Genomic DNA, 21,121 nt, shown 5'->3' with positions numbered 1-21,121 from the left:
GAACATAGGGTCCAAGTTGAAAAACCCGAAGTTACCCTTTAAATTGTGCACTCTGTTTTCAAAGTAGTTTTTCAAATGACAAAAAATGTTAACCCTGTGTAAAAAAAAAAAGAATTCCTATCTGGTATAGCAGTACCAAAGATGCCTGTTGGTCTTTAATGGAGTCTGTTTTCTAGAGAGAAAACTTTTGCTTGGTTTGCAAAAGGTTATTCCCATGCAGCTCCATGCAAATCCTGTCCAGTTAATTAAAAAAAAAAAAAAAAACTAGTCCAAAGAGTACAGCCATACCAACGATGCCTTTAGGAACAACTACGCTGTTTGGTTCACGGCGCAGTCTCTCTGGCCCTTTCACTGTAAGAGCATGATTTTTAGAGCAAGTGCTTTGTTGGTAAGTTTCCCTCCATCAAGTTCCATGCAAATCTTTTGGATCGAAGGCGAGCAGGGTAGCTGAAGTTCAGGGCATACTGTACATTAGTCCAAACAGCGTAGCAACAGGTAATGCTACATTATAAAGATCTTGCAACATCTTGATGCCTTCAAGGACAATACCAATGTCCCCTGGTTCATCACTTGAAGCATGTTCTTTAAGAACATAAATCCCAACACTGGTTTCTTCAGTGGCCTCGTTGATGGCGTCTTCATCCATGCCCTATTAAAAAAAAAAAAAAAGGCAGTCAATAACACCAATTGAGAAACAAATACACAAGTATTAAATCATAAGGGAGTAGTAAGTAGGGCTAACGATTTTAGAAAATAATCTAATTTTTATCTAATCATTTTTTTCCACAAATATTGTGATTGCAATTTAATATGCAATAATTTTTTAAGCTCTTTGTCTTCTGTATTATTCAACAAAGACAAGTAATACATCCTTGTATAGTATGAACAACACAAGATTAGATAGATTAAACAAACTGTTATTTCCTGGAGGCCAGGCCTGTATGTGATGATGAAATTAGGTGATTCGTGAATTTATATGAATGACATCTTTTATTTAACTACTTCAATCACAGTAGTATATTGAGCACTGACCAAGCCTGGTGTAAGCATTCATATGAAAGTCAGAAACAAATCACACAAACTAAAGTGCAGATTGCAAAAATATGTGGCTTTACCACACTTAGTAGTACTTAGATTATTTAATTATTATTAACTGTAATAAACATATATAAACATGTGGATTGCATTGTTTTTTTTTTAACACACTACACTTTGAAGTCAACTGGTGTACACTGTCATATGGGTACATATTTCTCTAAGAATATTACAACATGGTTAATACAAAGGTACTAGCCTTGCTGTCAACTCCAAATCACGTAGGAAAGAGATTGACAGTAAAGACAAAGAAAGATACAAATATGAAGATAAGTAAGAAAATAAATAGAGGAAAGGTTAAAACTGAGACAAAAAGATGAATATAGTAGGAGAAAGATGAAAAATAAGTAGACGTTGGGCCTTACAATTTGTATGCCGTTCTTGCCAATAAATTGTGGTATGTAAAATATAAAATATAACATTACATAACCTTTCCACAATTCTAAAATCTTAATGTTTTTCAAAAAAAGAAATAACACTATCAATGGTTGGCCGTTGTGTAGCTGGTATTCTTCTGCTACTGTGTGTGTTGTAATCTAGCTCATTAGCGCCTCCACTGGACTGGAGTGGTGGTGCTATAATCAATCAGGAAATCAGCTATTAATGCCTAGACCCTATGCCGAACGAGACCAAATGTAACCGTGCAACCGGCCGGCCCGCTCAAGTCTAATGTAACCGTGCAACCGGCCACCCTCTCGACTCTAATGTAACCGTGCAACCGGCCACCCTCTCGACTCTAATGTAACCGTGCAACCTGCCGGCCCGCTTGACTCTAATGTAACCGTGCAACCGGCCACCCTATAACCGTGCAACCGGCCACCCTCTCGACTCTAATGTAATCAAAGTTTGAGTTATTAACCGAGCCTTGTTTCTGGTGCATCTTAGAGGATTGTGTTCACGGCAATTCACACATTATCGATGGGGAAGTACAGTACATCACATACAAATACACGAATGTTATTTTGGTAGTTATGTTAAGTTAAATGTTAGAGAAGTGAATGTTGCTACGTGGTAGCTAGGCTAGGCTGTCACAAGGAGACCGCGCACCAGGCTACTGAACGAGACCGTAAGGACCGTATCCGAGGGTACTGCATGAGTCTATATTCAAACGGGTGTCTAGGTTCTCGGCAAGTTTGACTTATCAACCGATAGCAGAAGCCTTTATGTCTCGTGCATTTTAGAATTGTGTTCATGGAAATTCATATGCTACATTACCAAGGGGAAAGTATTAGGCCTATATCACATACAAATACACGTAATGTTATCTTGATAGATATGTAAAGTTAAACGCGATCAACAAAAAAGTACATTTAAAAAATAATTTAATTACTGGTAAATTAGTATACTTACTTTTTGGACTCTGAAGTTGAACTAAATTACATCTATTTTGAAGTATACTTTTAAAAAGTACATATTAAATACTCTGTAAATAAAGCACAAGTAGAATCATACTTGTTTTATACTTCATGTACTTCATTCATATTTCTAATACACTAAAGTATACTACTTTTTTACCTGGGACAAGTTGGAGCGGACTGGGGTGGACCTCCAGCTCAAAGGATGGATACGGGACTACCTCACCAACCGACCTCAGGCTGTGTGTCCGACACAGTTGTCTGCAGCACAGGGGCCACACAGGGGACAGTTCTGGCCCCGTTCCTGTTTACCCTCTACACTGCAGACTTCACTTATAACGCAGGAAACTGCCACCTACAAAAGTTCTCGAATGACTCTGCAGTTGTTGGCCTCATCTCAGACAGGGATGACAGGGAGTACAGAGAACTTAACCAAGACTCTACAGACTGGTGACAGCGAAACCACATCCAGATCAATGCTGGGAAAACCAAGGAGCTGGTGGTGGATTTCCGCAGGGGCAAACACTCTCCTCCTCTACCGGTGAACATCCTGGGTACGGACATTGATGTGGTAAAATCATATAAGTGCCTGGGTGTTCACCTGACAATCAACTGGACTAGACCGCCAACACCACACCACTGTACAAAAAAAGCCAGAGCATGAGAGTGTATCTGCTGAGGAGACTCATGTCCTTTGGGGTGCAGGGGCCACTCCTGAGGACATTTTATGACTCTGTGGTGGCTAGGATTGGGCACTGAGAACCGGTTCGAACTTAGAATCGTTTTTTTTTTTTTTGGAAACATTTGGAAAATTTGGTCTTGAATCTGATCAACGGTTCCAAATTTAACATGCGCAATTTTTGGTTCCTGTAGCGGCCACACTACTTGCAGGCGCTTCTTATGTTGCAGCCATGGAGCACAGTAAGCGGCGCTCTAGTGTGGCTTTACTTTACGTTGAAAAAGCCCGATAAAACTGTAAACCACCAATCGAAAAATAAAATGTTCCTCTTTCTCCATCTGTGAAAAAAGCACGTGACCCGTTTCAACTCCACCCCTCAAAGAATCGGAATTGATAAGAACCGGAATCGAATGGGAGAATCGGAATTGGAATCAAACCAATGCCCAACCCTGGTGGTGGCATCAGCCTTTTTCTATGGAGTGGTCTGCTGGGGCTGGGGCAGTGGAATTGCGGTGGCAATGGACAATGCTGTGGAGGTGGTGGGAGACAGGAGGGTAGTGGCTAAATTATCCTCCATGATAGACAACTTATCCCACAGGAGGACACTCAATTATGTGACTGTGCAATACTGTAAATACATTAGGGCTGCATGATATGAGGACAATTTGCAATCTGCGTTAACGTTGTTGAATATCGCGATAACAATATTACTTCTTACTTATTCTGCTGCTTTCGGTATTCTGCTAAAATACAACAAATTGCTTGTTGAATTTAAAACCAATGATAGAAAATCACGATAGACAACTCATCCCACCCAGGACACTGTCAGCACTGAGCAGCTCCCTGAGTGACAGGCTGCTGCACCGGCGCTGTGTCTAGGAGAGATACTGCAGGTCTTTCTTTCCTGCTGCTGTCAGATTATACAATCAGCACCGCTCCCAGTAGACCACAGGGACAAAACACACACACACACCAGGACTGATAAACTGTGCAATAATAATGTGACCGTGCAATACCGCAATGCTGTAAATACATTAGGGCTGCACAATATGAGGAAAACTTGCAATATGCGTTAACGTTGTTGAATATCGCGATAATGAGCTTACTTCTTACTTATTCTGCTGCTTTCGGTATTCTGCTAAAATACAACAAATTGCTTGTTTGAATTTAAAACCAATGATAGAAAATCATGTCCAACATTCTTTTATTCAACATTGAATTGAATGAACAAGGCCTGCTTGGTTGCTTCGGGGAATCATTGTGAAGATTTACAAAGAATATGTTTACAACATTTACTATCTAACTGGGATGTTTTGGGACTTCATTTATTGTATGTAAGTAGTATATAAGGACACTTTTGGGGGCGTTTGGGTGGTGGAGTGCGGTACTGCATGTGAATACGCACGAGAGGGCCCGCGGGGGAGTGCATGTGAACAAGCATGAGGTGTGTGTGTGTGTGTGTGTGTGTGTGTGTGTGTGTGTGTGGGTTAGGGCGGTTGGAACAAATTCCGAAAGTCAAATCCAGTGACGTGACCCTTTGTAAGAAAAAGGATGCTTTTAAATCGCAAGCCACAAGTAACATCGAGGACCAGATGCTGTTTAACTATTTTATATCAGTTTGAGACTAGAAGACCTTCAGAAAGCACTAGCATGGTGGGAGAAGATAAGGGGCATTTACATGCATGCCAGGTCAACTAAACCAGCTGTAAAGAGCATGACTCAAATACACATTTTCCTACAGATAACTTTTGAAACTGATCAACAAGAAGAATATTTTCCATGTCCTGCAAATATGAAATTATTTTTTTGAGTTATCCACTCATAAAATCGCATGGAGAATTACAAGTGCACATACATACACGTTAACATATTGTATGCCCTATTCAACAATTCACAAAGGATCACTGTAAAGCAGTTTGTTACTTTTTAGGAAAATAATTGGAATTGCATTGGAGACCTTGCACCTACACAGCCCACAGCAATTACATGGAAACATGGTATTGTAAATAAACTGTAAGTCGGAATGAGCAAGTGACTTCATCTTTGCCCTCAAGGTGCCTCATTTTTTCTGCAGTTTGTACTTGAAAGCGTAACAACAGTCTTTGTGAGGTAGACATTGATTCAAGGGCATGCTTTTATTTCTTTTCCTTCATTTGTTTTCTTTTAACTTTTTTTATCCACAAATGCATGGCATTCAAAATGACAGAATCCAATCCAATCCAATCCAATTTTATTTATAGAGCGCATTTACAAGGTAAATACATTGGGTAAAGAAAATACAGCATGACATGAGGAGAGACGAGGAGAAAAAGGCAACTCCCAGACTATGCCCCCACTAGGAGCACAGTGTGGGAACAGGAAAAAAACACCTCAGCAACATCAGCACATAACCAATACAAGGGCACACAAGACACGCAATGGGTGAGGGGAGTCTTGGGGGGCATGGGGGAGGGGGGGTGTTGGGGTGCAGGTAGTCCAGCACAGGCAAGCAGACATCTGGTCCTGCAGCCAAACAAAGGTGCTGGTCACAGACCCGCCCGCCTCACTGGGGGTAGAAGCGGTGAAGGCGCTGGATTGGGGTGGGGGGTGATTGCATATCTGTATATATGTAAGAGTTTGTGTGTATGTAGGCCTGAGTAGTCAAGCTACGTCTGGCCCCCGTAATCTGGTTTTCTCAGTCTGCATGATTGTCATTGTGATACACAGCCGGTTGCCATGGAGTCAGCCTTGAAACAGGACCCAGTCCGAGTCAACAATCAACAGGTGTCTGTGGGGATGAGGGTAGGGAACGCAAGAGTGTGCCTCGCTGCAGTGCTCCAGGGGGAGGTGATTATTCAACACCGGCCTCGGCCAAGGCCAGTGCTGGTTCAGGGAGCCGAACAGATAAGATTGGAATTTGTTTTGTCTTAGGGCCAGGAGCCGCAGTTAGTCACTCTCGACTTCTCTGAAATGTCCCCTCTGGTCTCCGTATCGATCAAATTTCCTTGCCAAAACCGTGAGTTTCCCAAGCTGTTGTCCAGCCTATCCAGAGCTGACAGTCTCTCCAAGATGGTATCCAATTTTTGGCCCATAGTGATCATAGTATCCAATTTGTGGCTCATGGTGGTCAAAGTCACAATTTGAGTTCCGACAGCTCTGCCCACAGCTTCAACCATGACGGGCAGGCTCGGTTCCCGTCTTCTTCTTAATTTCTCGATAAACCAGGGCAGTGCCTGAGCCAATCAGCAAAAGACCTGTTATCATGGTTCCGAATAGGTAGATATCTTCAATGTCCTCCACGGAAAGAACCGCCAGACACACGATCCGCCACCTCTCCCATGCGTCCATCGTGTAGCCAGCTGCGAACGTCCCAGCAGGGCAGTCAGGTTCCCCTGAACCCGAGCTTCTCGTCGAGAAGATGGTGTCAATTGCGCTGAGAGACCAGTTGATCAAATCCATAATTCGTAGTTTAGGAGCAGTGCCGAGAGAGAGACTCTAGAAGTACACAGAGACAAAGACTAGACGAGAGAGCAAAGCAGGGCAGGCAACGGGAGGAGAGGGAGAAAATGCGACGAGAACACAAGTACTACATGTACAATATGTAGCAATGAGGTAAAAATAGTTATAAAGAACACCAGATTTAAAACTACATAAGGATGGAATCAAAATCTTAAGCAGTTCTCAACAAAATGTAATTACAGAAATAGTGACAGTCAGATTCAAGTGGCTAAGTTGGCATCCCTGTGAGACTCGATGTACTTATCATAGGTTCAGCTCATGGGTTGGTTGTGACTGTTGGCCATTTCATCACATCACTCTCAATAACAAATTACTTTTTAATGATAACATCTAATGCATGGGAAATATATAACCTATCTGTATATCATCATTTGTTTTCATTATATCAGGTCTGTCTGTATGGCTTTTACTCTATAGCTGTAAGGCAAATTAAAAACACACCAATATAACTTCTTATCCTTGTGACGGGTGTTACACTGTAATCTATTGCACTGCTAGGGTGACAAAAAAGAAGAAAAAACGTGACAAGGTCTGTTGTTGTCGAAGTGATTACAAGTACTACTTAATTTGAGTGGAACGTTTCCCCTTTTTAACATACATTTCTCACGAACAATTGACCTGTTAAACTTGTGAAATCTGCGCTTGTTAATGGCACTCAGGGCTTCTTATTGCCTTCTTGTCAAAAACCTTGCAATGATGATAATTAAAATTAGCAATCATGGAGAAACAATTATATTCCAGTATGACATTTTCTGCTAATAGCTATCTATGTTGCATTTCTTTTTTAAACATAAACAAAATAGCCATGTTTCTATTTCTACTGGTGAATAAACTCAAACTTCAAATGTTTTACAATGCTCAATATATCTCTTGAAAATATTTGACATATGCCCGTGATACAGCAACAAATATTTTAACAATGCTGTGTTGTCTGGAGAGTACTATAAAATCAGGTGAGGGGGGCAATTTCAAATATTTATAGATCACACTGGTGGCATTAAGGTCACTGATATTCACCAACTTCTTCAAACAAATCATCATATTCATGGTCCGGAACTGGTCATGACCGAAAGGGAAAGATCTGGGGGCTTTACTTTGGCTTCAAGGAAGTTTTCAACCAATAAACACCACAAAGTGCAGTAACAAATAACAGAAATTTAAGCGGCTTTTTACAGTTTTTTGCAACCACTTTGGCACTAATTTCAGAACCTTTACGCCATTTTTCAAAACTCTAGACACAAAACTCACAACCAATGATCAAAATACACATTTTTCAAAACTCTAACACTTTTTTCAATTGCTTGGATACAATACACATAAACAAAAGATCATTTGTTCACTTAACAAAGATCACCTGTTCAATATGACACAACTTAACATCAAAGTACTACTATTTCAAAAAGCAATTCACACATTACATTTCAGATAATTGTCTATTCATTTCATTACAATCATCCAACTATCAATCCATACAACTACTCAAAATGATAAGTAACTGTTGCATTACTCTTAATGCATAGTTGTATGGAAACAGACAAACAATATTCCATGTTTAGATCATGAAAGTTTCAAGATAACGAGATTCATTGTCACCAGTTAGCGTGGAGCATGAACCAATTAGAATACAGTATCTATGGATGTAATATTTCATCATCATTCTTTACTGTAATGTACTACTGTTTACCAGACACTGTTTCTATGGTCCCATGTACCAACTTTTCAGACTATTTACAGTATTGACAGTATGCACTGTATGGATTCAGGCCCTTGGAATTTCTTGTCCAATTCTTCCAACTCGCTACTGATGATTGAGATATATAATTTACAGTCGTGAAAAAATTAGGAAACCCATGCTAAAGTTGACTAAAAAGAGGAATAAAAAAATCATCTTTTGCAAATTGATCTTAATGCCTTAATTAAAAAAATGAGGAAAAATACAATCTTTAAGGACACCAATTTTCTTTGTGAATGAATAATGTATGGACTGTGGCATTAAATAAATAAATGCTCTTCCTTAAAATACAGGGGCATAAATAAGTTTTTACACCCTATGTTAAATTCCCATCAAAAAGGATCAAAATACACATTTTTCAAAACTCTAACACTTTTTCAATTGCTTGGATACAATACACATAAACAGATTTTTATTTTGAAAGGCCAGTTATTTCATGGATCCAGGATACTATGCATCCTGATAAAGTTCCCTTGGCCTTTGGCATTAAAATACCCCCACATCATCACATACCCTTCACCATACCCCCACATCATCACATACCCTTCACCATACCCCCACATCATAAATACCCCCACATCATCACATACCCTTCATCATACCCCACATCATCACATACCCTTCACCATACCCCCACATCATCACATACCCTTCACCATACCCCCACATCATCACATAGCCTTCACCATTCCCCCTACTGATGATTGAGATATATAATTTCATCGTGAAACAGCCTTCACCATATCCCCCCACATCATCACATACCCTTCACCATTCCCCCACATCATCACATACCCTTCACCATACCCCCACATCATCACATACCCCTTCACCATACCCTTCACCCCCACATCATCACATACCCTTCACCATACCCCCCACATCATCACATACCCTTCACCCCCCCATCATCACATACCCTTCACCATACCCCCCCCATCATCACATACCCCCCCTTCACCATACCCTTCACCCCACATCATCACATACCCTTCACCACCCCCACATCATCACATACCCTTCACCATCACCCCCCACATCATCACATACCCTTCACCATACCCCCACATCATCACATACCCTTCACCATACCTAGAGATTGGCATGGGGTACTTTCCATAAAATCTTCTCTATATGCAAATGAAACCATCTATTAGACTAACTGAAATCAAACCATGCCAATCTCTAGGTATGATATATATATATATATGTGTGTGTATATATAAATATATATATATATATTATATGTGTGTTTGTGTGTGTGTGTGTGTGTGTGTGTGTGTTGTCGTTGCAAATGAGAATTTGTTCTCAATCGACTTACCTGGATAAATATATCTATCTATATATATATATATATATACCACATTTGTCTGTAATATTCTCTCTACTACTGCAGTACTTTTACAGCAGTGGTTCTCAACCTTTTTTGTGCCAGCGCCCCCCTATCCATTATTCAGGTCCCTAACGCCCCCCGACAAATATTATGTAGGCTAATTGCCCCAAATATGAATGATTATGCCCTAATATAGGCCTATTATTGTTGTTACTATTGTTATCAAAAATAATCAAAAAATCAAATCATTGAATGACAAACAACACATGTATTAGTTTCTCAGGTATCAAAAAAGCCATGTGAATAGAAATGATATATATTTACAGGTTTTAAAAAAAAATGCAACTATTTGACATTCAAATTAAATAACAGCAGCCAATCAGAACGACTAGATATGTAACATTCAAACTATAATTATGTATTATCAAAAGACCTGCTGCATGCCCCTGGTGTGAACCTCAGCACCTTTAGAAGATGACTATAATTTGAATGTCCTTTTTTGTTTGTGAAGTGACCTTGGGTGTCATGAAAGGCGCTTTAAATAAAATATGTTATTATTATTACTACAAACACTAACAGTAGCCAATCAGAAACAGCTAGCAATTTAACATTCAAATCTATTTTTAATTCAAATCTAAATCTATAATCGAATTCAACGGAAAACAAGCTGGCACTTATCAAGGGGAAAAAGCAGGATTACACACACACACACACACACAACACACACACACACACACACACACACACACACACACACACACACACACACACACACACACACACACACACACACAAACACGTGTATTTTGGTGATGACAAATGACTTGAAGAACGACACCTACTGTCGATTGGAAATAAGTTTACAACCTTTAAAAAGTTAGTGAGAGCGCTTTTTTGATGCTTAGAAGAGTCTAGGTTAGATTAGTAAATAGCAGAAAAAAAACGTTTGGAGAAACACAACCCCACAACTGGCAGGTTTTAATGTTACAGAGCACTGATTTTTTAGTAGTTTAAGTGTAAACATGTATTGTTATTGTGAATCTTTGGTTTATTTTTTATTTTATTTTTATTTATTTGTTTTTTGAAGTGCAATATTTCTTTAAAGATATGAATGCACAATGCAATGTTTTGAACAATGGACAGCCTGTGTTACAAGTGATGACCGTTTTGAGTTTTGTGTCTAGAGTTTTGAAAAATGACATCAAGGTTCTGAAATTAGTCCATCCATCCATCCATCCATCTTCGTCCGCTTATCCGGTGTTGGGTCGTGGGGGGAGCAGCTCCAGCAGGGGACCCCAAACTTCCCTTTCCCGAGCAACATTAACCAGCTCTGACTGGGGATCGGCGTTCCCAGGCCAGGTTGGAGATATAATCCCTCCACCTAGTCCTGGGTCTTCCCGAGGCCTCCTCCCAGCTGGACGTGCCTGGAACACCTCCCTAGGGGGCGCCCAGGGGCATCCTTACCAGATGCCCGAACCACCTCAACTGGCTCCTTTCGGACGCAAAGGAGCAGCGGCTCTCTCCGAGCTCCTCACGGATGACTGAGCTTCTCACCCTATCTCTAAGGGAGACGCCAGCCACCCTCCTGAGGAAACCCATTTCGCCGCTTGTACCCTGGATCTCGTTCTTTCGGTCATGACCCAGCCTTCATGACCATAGGTGAGGGTAGGAACGAAAACTGACCGGTAGATCGAGAGCTTTGCCTTCTGGCTCAGCTCTCTTTTCGTCACAACGGTGCGATAGATTGAATGTAATACCGCACCCGCTGCGCCGATTCTCCGACCAATCTCCCGCTCCATTGTCCCCTCACTCGCGAACAAAACCCCAAGGTACTTGAACTCCTTCACTTGGGGTAAGGACTCATTCCCTACCTGGAGAAGGCATTCCATCGGTTTCCTGCTGAGAACCATGGCCTCCGATTTAGAGGTGCTGATCCTCATCCCAACCGCTTCACACTCGGTTGCGAACCGATCCAGTGAGTGCTGAAGGTTGCAGGCCGATGATGCCATCAGGACCACATCATCTGCAAAGAGCAGCGATGAGATCCCCAGCCCACCGAACTGCAACCCCTCCCCACCTCGACTACGCCTCGATATCCTGACCATAAATATTACAAACAGGATTGGTGACAAAGCGCAGCCCTGGCGGAGGCCAACCCTCACCTGAAACAAGTCCGACTTACTGCCGAGAATCCAGACACAGCTCTCACTTTGGTCGTACAGAGATTGGATGGCCCTGAGTAGAGACCCCCTCACCCCATACTCCCGCAGCACCTCCCACAGTATCTCCCGGGGGACCCGGTCATACGCCTTCTCCAAATCCACAAAGCACATGTAGACCGGTTGGGCATACTCCCAGGCTCCCTCCAGGATCCTTGCGAGAGTGAAGAGCTGGTCCGTTGTTCCACGACCAGGACGGAATCCGCATTGTTCCTCCTCAATCCGAGGTTCGACTATCGGCCGAACCCTCCTTTCCAGCACCTTGGAGTAGACTTTACCAGGGAGGCTGAGAAGTGTGATACCCCTGTAATTGGCACACACCCTCTGGTCCCCCTTTTTAAAAAGGGGAACTACCACCCCAGTCTGCCACTCCTTTGGCACCGTCCCAGACTTCCACGCAATGTTGAAGAGGCGTGTCAACCAGGACAGCCCCTCCACACCCAGAGCCTTGAGCATTTCTGGACGGATCTCATCAATCCCAGGGGCTTTGCCACTGTGGAGTTGTTTGACTACATCAGTGACTTCCGCCTGGGAAATCGACGACAATCCCCCGTTATCCTCCAGCTCTGCCTCTAACATAGAGGGCGTATTAGTCGGATTCAGGAGTTCCTCAAAGTGCTCCTTCCACCGCCCTATTACCTCCTCAGTTGAGGTCAACAGTGTCCCATCCTTACTGTACACAGCTTGGATGGTTCCCCCCTTCCCCTCCTGAGGTGGCGAACAGTTTTCCAGAAGCACTTTGGTGCCGACCGAAAGTCCTTCTCCATGTCTTCTCCAAACTTCTCCCACACCTGCTGCTTTGCCTCTTTCACGGCAGAGGCTGCAGCCCTTCGGGCCCCTTCCGGTACCCTGCAACTGCCTCCGAGTCCTCCGGGATAACATATCCCGGAAAGACTCCTTCTTCAGTCGGACGGCTTCCCTGACCACCGGTGTCCACCACGGTGTTCGTGGGTTACCACCCCTTGAGGCACCTAAGACCCTAAGACCACAGCTCCTCGCCGCAGCTTCAGCAATGGAAACTTTGAACATTGTCCACTCGGGTTCAATGCCCCCAGCCTCCACAGGGATGCACGAAAAGCTCCGCCGGAGGTGTGAGTTGAAAGTCTGTCGGACAGGGGCCTCCTCCAGACGTTCCCAATTTACCTATTAACTACACGTTTGGGCTTACCAGGTCTGTCCAGAGTCTTCCCCCACCCCCTGACCCAACTCACCACCAGATGGTGATCGGTTGACAGCTCTGCCCTTCTCTTCACCCGAGTGTCCAAAACATACGGCCTCAGATCAGATGAAACGATTATAAAATTGATCATTGACCTTCGGCCTAGGGTGCTCTGGTACCAGGTACACTTATGAGCATCCCTATGTTCGAACATGGTGTTCGTTATAGACAATCCATGACTAGCACAGAAGTCCAACAACAAACAACCACTCTGGTTTAGATCAGGGAGGCCGTTCCTCCCAATCACGCCTCTCCAGGTGTCTCCATTATTGCCCACGTGTGCGTTGAAGTCCCCCAGCAGAACAATGGAGTCCCCCACTGGCACCCCATGCAGGGCTCCACTCAAGGTCTCCAAGAAGGCCGAATACTCCGAACTCCTGTTTGGTGCATATGAACAAACAACAGTCAGAGTTTTCCCCCCCACAACCCGCAGGCGTAGGGAGGCGACCCTCTCGTCCATCGGGGTAAACTCCAACGTAGCGGCGCTCAGCCGGGGGCTTGTGAGTATCCCCACACCCGCCCGGCGCCTCACACCCTGGGCAACTCCGGAGAAGAAAAGTGTCCAACCCCTATCCAGGAGTACGGTTCCAGAACCGAGACTGTGCGTAGAGGTAAGCCCCACCAGATCTAACCGGTAGCGCTCCACCTCCCGCACCAGTTCCGGCTCCTTCCCCCACAGAGAGGTGACGTTCCACGTCCCCAGAGCCAGCGTCTGCTGCCCGGGTCTGGTCCGTCGAGGCCCCTGACCTTCACTGCCACCCATGTGGCAGCGCACCCGACCCCAGCGGTTCCTCCCACAGGTGGTGGGCCCATGGGCTGGAGAGATGGGAGCCACGTAGCTTGTTCGGGCTGTGCCCGGCCGGGCTCCGTGGCAAACCCGGCCACCAGGCGCTCGCCGACGAGCCCACCGTCTGGGCCTGGCTCCATACGGGGGCCCCGGGCTTCCTCCGGGCAGGGTCACTCCATCTCTACCTCGTTTATTCATTGGGGTTTTTGAACCATTCTTTGTCTGGCCCCTCACCTGAGACCGCTTTGCCTTGGGAGACCCTACCAGGAGCACAAAGCTGCAGACAACACAGCCCTCAGGTTCACAGAGACACACAAACCTCTCCACCACGATAAGGTGATGGTTCACGGAGAAGTTCTGAAATTAGTAGCAAAGTAATTTTCTCGTGTAACTACATACTTTTCATGTTTAAAGTGTCCAAAAGGACTTTGCTGGACACTTTCATGGGTAAACCTGATTTGGCTATGGACCCCCTGGATGGGATGTGTGAGCGTCGGTTATACTAAAAGACAGACAGATAGAGATAGCTGCTCATTTATCCTTGTAAGTACATTTAGTTTTAAGCCTTTTTTTTTGCTAGACAAAATTAATTACCAATTAATGTCACAGTTAACCTGAATTACAGAGGCCCCTTGCTAACCACGATAGCTAACTAGCGCTAGCTGATTACTTAGCGCCACCCTCTCGTCCAAATGTGGGCACTTCTAGCTCCTAAAAAACAAGATAGTGACACCCAAAATGCCGAATTATAACCTTCAAAAGTCCACTTCTTTTATACAGCCTGTGATTATGTGGTGAATGTTTCGAATTTAACAATTGAAATGATCCCATTTCTAAGTAATCAAATTGTGTGGGGTTGCGTTAATGTTTTTACCAATGACTGTACCTTGTGTGCATTCAAAGAAAACTGGCACTCAGCTCATGACTGGAGTACATATTATAAATATATAACACAGATAATGTGAAACTACAACAAGATATTATTGTTGACAAGCTTGCTAGCTTTCTCTGCTGCTACGTAGGTTCTCTGATATAGTCTGGATGCTCTGTATACAGTTTTGGAAGAGTTAATGATACCAAACCAGGTACCAAAATGAGCAGCTATCTCTATCTGTCTGTCTTTTAATATAACCGACGCTCACACACCCCATCCAGGGGGCCCATAGCCAAATCAGGTTTACCCATGAAAGTGTCCAGCAAGTCCTTTTGGACACTTTAAACTTAAAAAAAAATTAGACCAATATTAAAAAGCCGCTTAAATTTCTGTTATTTGTTACTGCACTTTGTGGTATTGGTTGAAAACTTCCTTGAAGCCAAAGTAAAGCCGCTTTCTTTTGAATATGATGATTTGTTTGAAGAAGTTGTGAATATCAGTGACCTTAATGCCACAGTGTGATCTGTAAATATTTGAAATTGCCGATTTTATAGTACTCTCACGGGGCATTGTTAAGTTGCTGTATCACGGTATGTCAAATATTTTCAAGAGATATACTGAGCATTGTAAAACATTTGAAGTTTGAGTTTATTCACCAGTAGAAATAGAAACATGGCTATTTTGTTTATCTTTAAAAAAAAATGCAACATAGCTATTAGCAGAAAATGTCATACTGGAATATAATTGTTTCTCCATGATTGCTAATTTTAATTATCATCATTGCAAGGTTTTTGACAAGAAGGCAATAAGAAGCCCTAAGTGCCATTAACAAGCGCAGATTTCACAAGTTTAACAGGTCAATTGTTCGTGAGAAATGTATGTTAAAAAGGGGAAATGTTCCACTCAAATTAAGTAGTACTTGTAATCACTTCGACAACAACAGACCTTGTCACGTTTTTTCTTCTTTTTTGTCACCCTAGCAGTGCAATAGAGTACAGTGTAACACCCGTCACAAGGATAAGAAGTTATATTGGTGTGTTTTTAATTTGCCTTACAGCTATAGAGTGAAAGCCATACAGACAGACCTGATATAATGAAAACAAATGATGATATACAGATAGGTTATATATTTCCCATGCATTAGATGTTATCATTAAAAAGTAATTTGTTATTGAGAGTGATGTGATGAAATGGCCAACAGTCACAACCAACCCATGAGCTGAACCTATGAAAGTAAGTGTCACTATTTCTGTAATTATATTTTGTTGAGAACTTCTTAAGATTTTGATTCCATCCTTAGTTTAAATCTGGTATTCTTTATAACCATTTCTACCTCATTGCTACATATTGTACATGTAGTACTTGTGTTCTGTCATTTTGAATGCTATGCATTTGTGGATAAAAAAAGTTAAACAAAAAACTGAAGGAAAAGAAATAAAAGCTTGCCCTTGTGTCAAAGCCGTCTACCGTTGTTATACTGTCAAGTACAAACTGCAGAAAATATGAAGCACCTTGAGGGCAAAGATGAAGTCAACCTGCTCATTCCGACTTACAGTTTATTTACAATACCATGTTTCCATTTAATTGCTGTGGGCTGTGTAGGTGCAAGGTCTCCAATGCAATTCCAATTAATTTCCTACAAAGTAACCAACTGCTTTACAGTGATACTTTGTGAATTGTTGAATAGGGCATACAATATGTTAACGTGTATGCATGTGCACTTGCAATTCTCCATGCGATTGTATGAGTGGATAACATTAAGATGTGAAAAATCTTAATTAAAAATAATTAAAAGTTTTTACTTTTCATATTTGCAGGCCATGGAAAATGTTCTTCTTGTTGATCAGTTTCAAAAGTTATCTGTAGGAAAATGTGTATTTGAGTCATGCTCTTTACAGCTGGTTTAGTTGACCTGGCATGCATGTAAATGCCCCTGATCTTCTCCTTAGTGCTTTCTGAAGGTCTTCTAGTCTCAAACTGATATAAAATAGTTAAACAGCATCTGGTCCTCAGTGCTCCAACATGATTTTACCTGTGGCTTGCCCTATTTTAATCCCCCCCCCCCCACACACACACACACACACAAGTAAAGCAATAATTGTAAAATATGAATTCTATTTGTGCTACATTGGGGTGTTAAATAACACAACAGGGCATCACACAAATGAGCAATTTAAGTGATACTCCCACCAAAGCACAACCCTGCAGTGAATTCGCCAGATCGCTTATGTTGGTCTGACTAGCCCAGATCATTCCTCCCCAACCCCCCACCACCCAAGCTTTGAATATTCGCTGTTGATTAGAACCAAAGCTTCAAAGCACAATAAATGGTATTTGGGACAGCCCTTATGGACACATACCCCAAAAGGAGTCAGCAGTCAATGACGGTATAAAACAGAGCTGTCATAAAATAGGTTTTTCAGCAACTGTGAAAAACTCACATTGACATTGTGGGATTTACAATCACTCGCGAACGTATCATCTGGCGTTTCTCATGTTTTGACAGAAGTTAGAGCAACTAGAGAGGTCAAAGGCTACACAATGCCATTGGCACACTCCATGTCATTGGTTAAAATTACAGATTTCTCTGGTTTTGAACATTGTTGGAAACATTTGGGATAATGCAAATACACAACTAAATATGGATTTTGTAAAACACTAAATGTTATCACTCATGTCATTCAAGTCATTCAGCACAGCAATGTTTTGGTACGGAGCCCCTTAAGGGACATGAGGATTTTTTTTAAATCTTGTGCACACAAGATACTTTCAGGGCCGCACAAGATACTTTCTGGTGTGCACGAGAAACTTTCTCATGAGCACGCAAAAAGTATCTTGTGCTAACGAGAAACCAATTTAATGCTAGCAAAATTATGCTAGCGAAGTACTGCTAAGGTTATGTGGCAAAAGTTAATATTTCACATTCACAGCATGAAATTGGTTAATCGTATCATCTTTAATTTTGTTGATGACACATTCAGGTACATTTCGTTGTGTTTTCAGGAAGATGAAAACCTCCTCCATTCTGACAGATTGGTTTCTTGGGCACACAAGAAAGTATCTCGTGGGCACCAGAAAAAAATGTCCCTGTGTCCCTTTAGGGGCTCCTTATTTTGGTGTTTAACACTTGCACAGAAAGAAAGCAGATGATAGCATATATCTTTCCTAAGGACTTAAGTCAGGCCTGCAGCTTCTGGGGTTGTTGTGGGGATGAATCACCCCCAGTATTCTGTTTAACAGTATAATTAGGCAAACTCAAAACTACTGTTAAAATAAACCAAAAAGTATAGTTGAAACAGGGTTTTCTGCATATCTTCCAGCAGTATGCATCTGAATCAGGTGTTTCTCAGTTAGATGACAGTGAGCTTTCAAGGGACTAAAGGGATTGGAGCACAACGATTCAGTCCAGTAAATATGAAGCCAGCTATCCAATGACTAGGTTGACTTCATTAATTTGCATTTGTCCGTTTTGACTTAAGTCACAGTAGTGTTTAAACATTTGTTTGCACAATTCAAGGCAAACCTAAAAGTCCCTTTTTCCACCTCTAATGAAAAATGTATAATAGAACTCATAAAATAAACATTAAATTAAATAAATAATTAAATGTCAAAGTGTACATGAACAAATGTTAACTGTCTTTTTTTAGTCTTTTATCACAGAGCAATGAAAAAAAGTTTCAATGTAGCTGTAAGAAACGGAAATTACATTAGTTATGAGTCATTATATGTCAAGCTGAGCTTACTGAACTCAGCGCCTGTTCAATGTCAAACATACTACTCGGATGAGAGGATGGTCAGATTTATTGCACTATAGCCTACATTTTTTTTGGGTGGAAACTACCCAAATGGTAGGCTATTATTCCTAAAGTCTATTGTCGAGACAGCTTTTCAACACCTATGAAATAATCTGAATCTGATTATTTCTCTCTATCAGATATTGACATTTTACAGTAATCCATGCACTTTCTTCGGGACTTTGTCGACCACATCGTTCAGAACACTCCTGCTAGGATCCGAACCAGAAAATGTGCTCACAGCACAGCGATTGCTGTCTATCATTTGAGAGCAGGATGCCCCTACTGTGAATAAAAAATTTGATAAAAATGACCTCTAGTGTATGGTGGCCCTGAGAGCTCGACACACTGCAAATTAAGAAAACATGCAAATAGACACAACACAAGAAAATGTAGGACAACACACAAAAACATCAATTTCCACACGTGCAGCATTTAAGAGATGTGAAAGCATCTTCACCAACTGGACGACACACGGAGAATTAAAAAAAATACACTGGAAATACATAAACACACTGCAAAAAGCCCACATCGATCCAGGGGACACACAAAAAAGTGATGGACACAGATGAACTTATCTCGGCCTCTCTGACTGACATCTCTTCTTGGATGTCCCAACACCATCTGAAACTCAACCTTGACAAGATTGAGCTCCTTGTCCTTCCAGGGAAGGCTCTCCTACCCAAGACCTGACTATAACAATTGACAACTCTGTGGTAGTCCCCCACCCAGACTGCTAGAAACCTGGGTGGGACACTTGACGACCAACTCTCCTTCACTGCCAACATTGCTGCAACCACCCGATCTGTAGATACATGCTGCATAACATCAGAAGGATACGTCCCCTTCTAATGCAGAAGGCGGCTCAGGTTCTGGTTCAGGCTCTAGTCATCTCATGTCTAGACTACTGTAGACTATATATCCTTGACGTTCCACTTCCGGGATTGCTCAGTTGTCGCCAGAAAATCTGCAGGATTTCACTTATTTAGGCCGGATATCCGTTGCCTTGGGCTTCCTTTGTGTTGGCATTTTAAACTCGGTGGATTTATGGGGGACTATGGTTAACTGCTCCTCAGATCTCTGCAGGGTAAATCCAGACAGCTAGCTAGACTATCTGTCCAATCGGAGTTTTCTGTTTCCACCAAAACAAGTTCCTTCCGAGCCTATTTTGCAGCGGCACCGCAGCTTTTCTCCGGGGCTCAGCACCGCCAAAGATGATTCCGGATGCTATGGAGTAGCCAGACTCTCCTCCAGCGTGCTTTGGAGGAGGGTCTGGCAAAGCAAGACTAAGACTACTGCAACTCCCTCCTGGTTGGCCTGCCTGCATGTGCCAGCCGGCCCCTGCAGCTCATTCAGAACGCGGCAGCTCAACTGGTCTTCAACCTCCCCAAGTTCTCTCACACTACACCGCTCCATTAGTTTATTTAAAGCTAATGTACTTGCACTTACTACTTATCTGGAGTTTGTACCTTCACGGTTGAAAGCACTTAACATTATTGGAAGTCACTTTGGATAAAAGCGTCAGCTAAATGACATGTAATGTAATGTAACATGCAGCCGTTTGTGGATTATGAAGTTATCAAAGATGGCTATCCATCAGTGGTGTTGGAAAATGACCCCAAGTTTAAGTTTTTTTTTATTATTATTTTTTATTTCTTATTTTAACATTGTGATGGCATGATTCAGAGATCTGCTGTTAACCTCCTGTAGCCTTTTTATTATTATTATAATATCTGAATCATGCGATTACAATGACAGATAGCAGACTTGAATAACTTAATAAGAAACAAACCATCGCAACAACCAGCATGTCCCAGCGGTGCGCATCACTTTTTAGTGTCCCCTGGAAACTGTTTCCGTTGTGTTGGGAGCTTCTCTATTTGCAACGCATTTTCTAAATGCTGTGCGTGTGTCGTCAAATTGATGTTTTTGTGCGTCGTGAAGTTGGTTAAAATGTTTTCTAAAGGCTGCGTGTGGCGTCAAGTTGGTGAAGATATTTCTTCATTTGCATGGGTTTTGTATTTCTACATGTTTTCTTCACGTGCAGTGATTTGAGCTCTCAGGGCCACCATATCGGTGCCCTTCCAGTAAAGAAAATTAGATGCAGTGCCACGTAGGCCAGTGTTTCTCAAACATCTTCAGACCAAAGACCCAATAAAAGAAAAAAACTCACGGACCCCCTAAGTGACAAAATATCCCCCAAAACAATAGTCCTCCAACTTTAACAGTATGTTACAAATGGCAACCAAATGAAATTCTATAGCTTCTTCACTCATTGTCTCTGTTGCTGTCTTAATGAGGAAGAATGGTGCTGCTTATGCTGAGACACCAGGGAAGCAATGTCTGTCTGAAGCCATCGATCCATCTTGTCAGTTGGCAGTAACCGTAAACTTCATTCCTCCATATATCCTTCACGTCACGCTGATCATTTGAGACGTAAATTGAAGGCATTGTCACAAAATGGTCAGCTTCATTGCTGTCAGACAACACCAAAAAACAGCCAATTCAAATAATAATGTTTAAATGTATACACAAG

The sequence above is a fragment of the Perca flavescens genome, chromosome 5, assembly GCF_004354835.1.
Source record: "Perca flavescens isolate YP-PL-M2 chromosome 5, PFLA_1.0, whole genome shotgun sequence".
Taxonomy (NCBI): Eukaryota; Metazoa; Chordata; class Actinopteri; order Perciformes; family Percidae; genus Perca; species Perca flavescens.
This window is presented reverse-complemented; position numbering follows the sequence as displayed.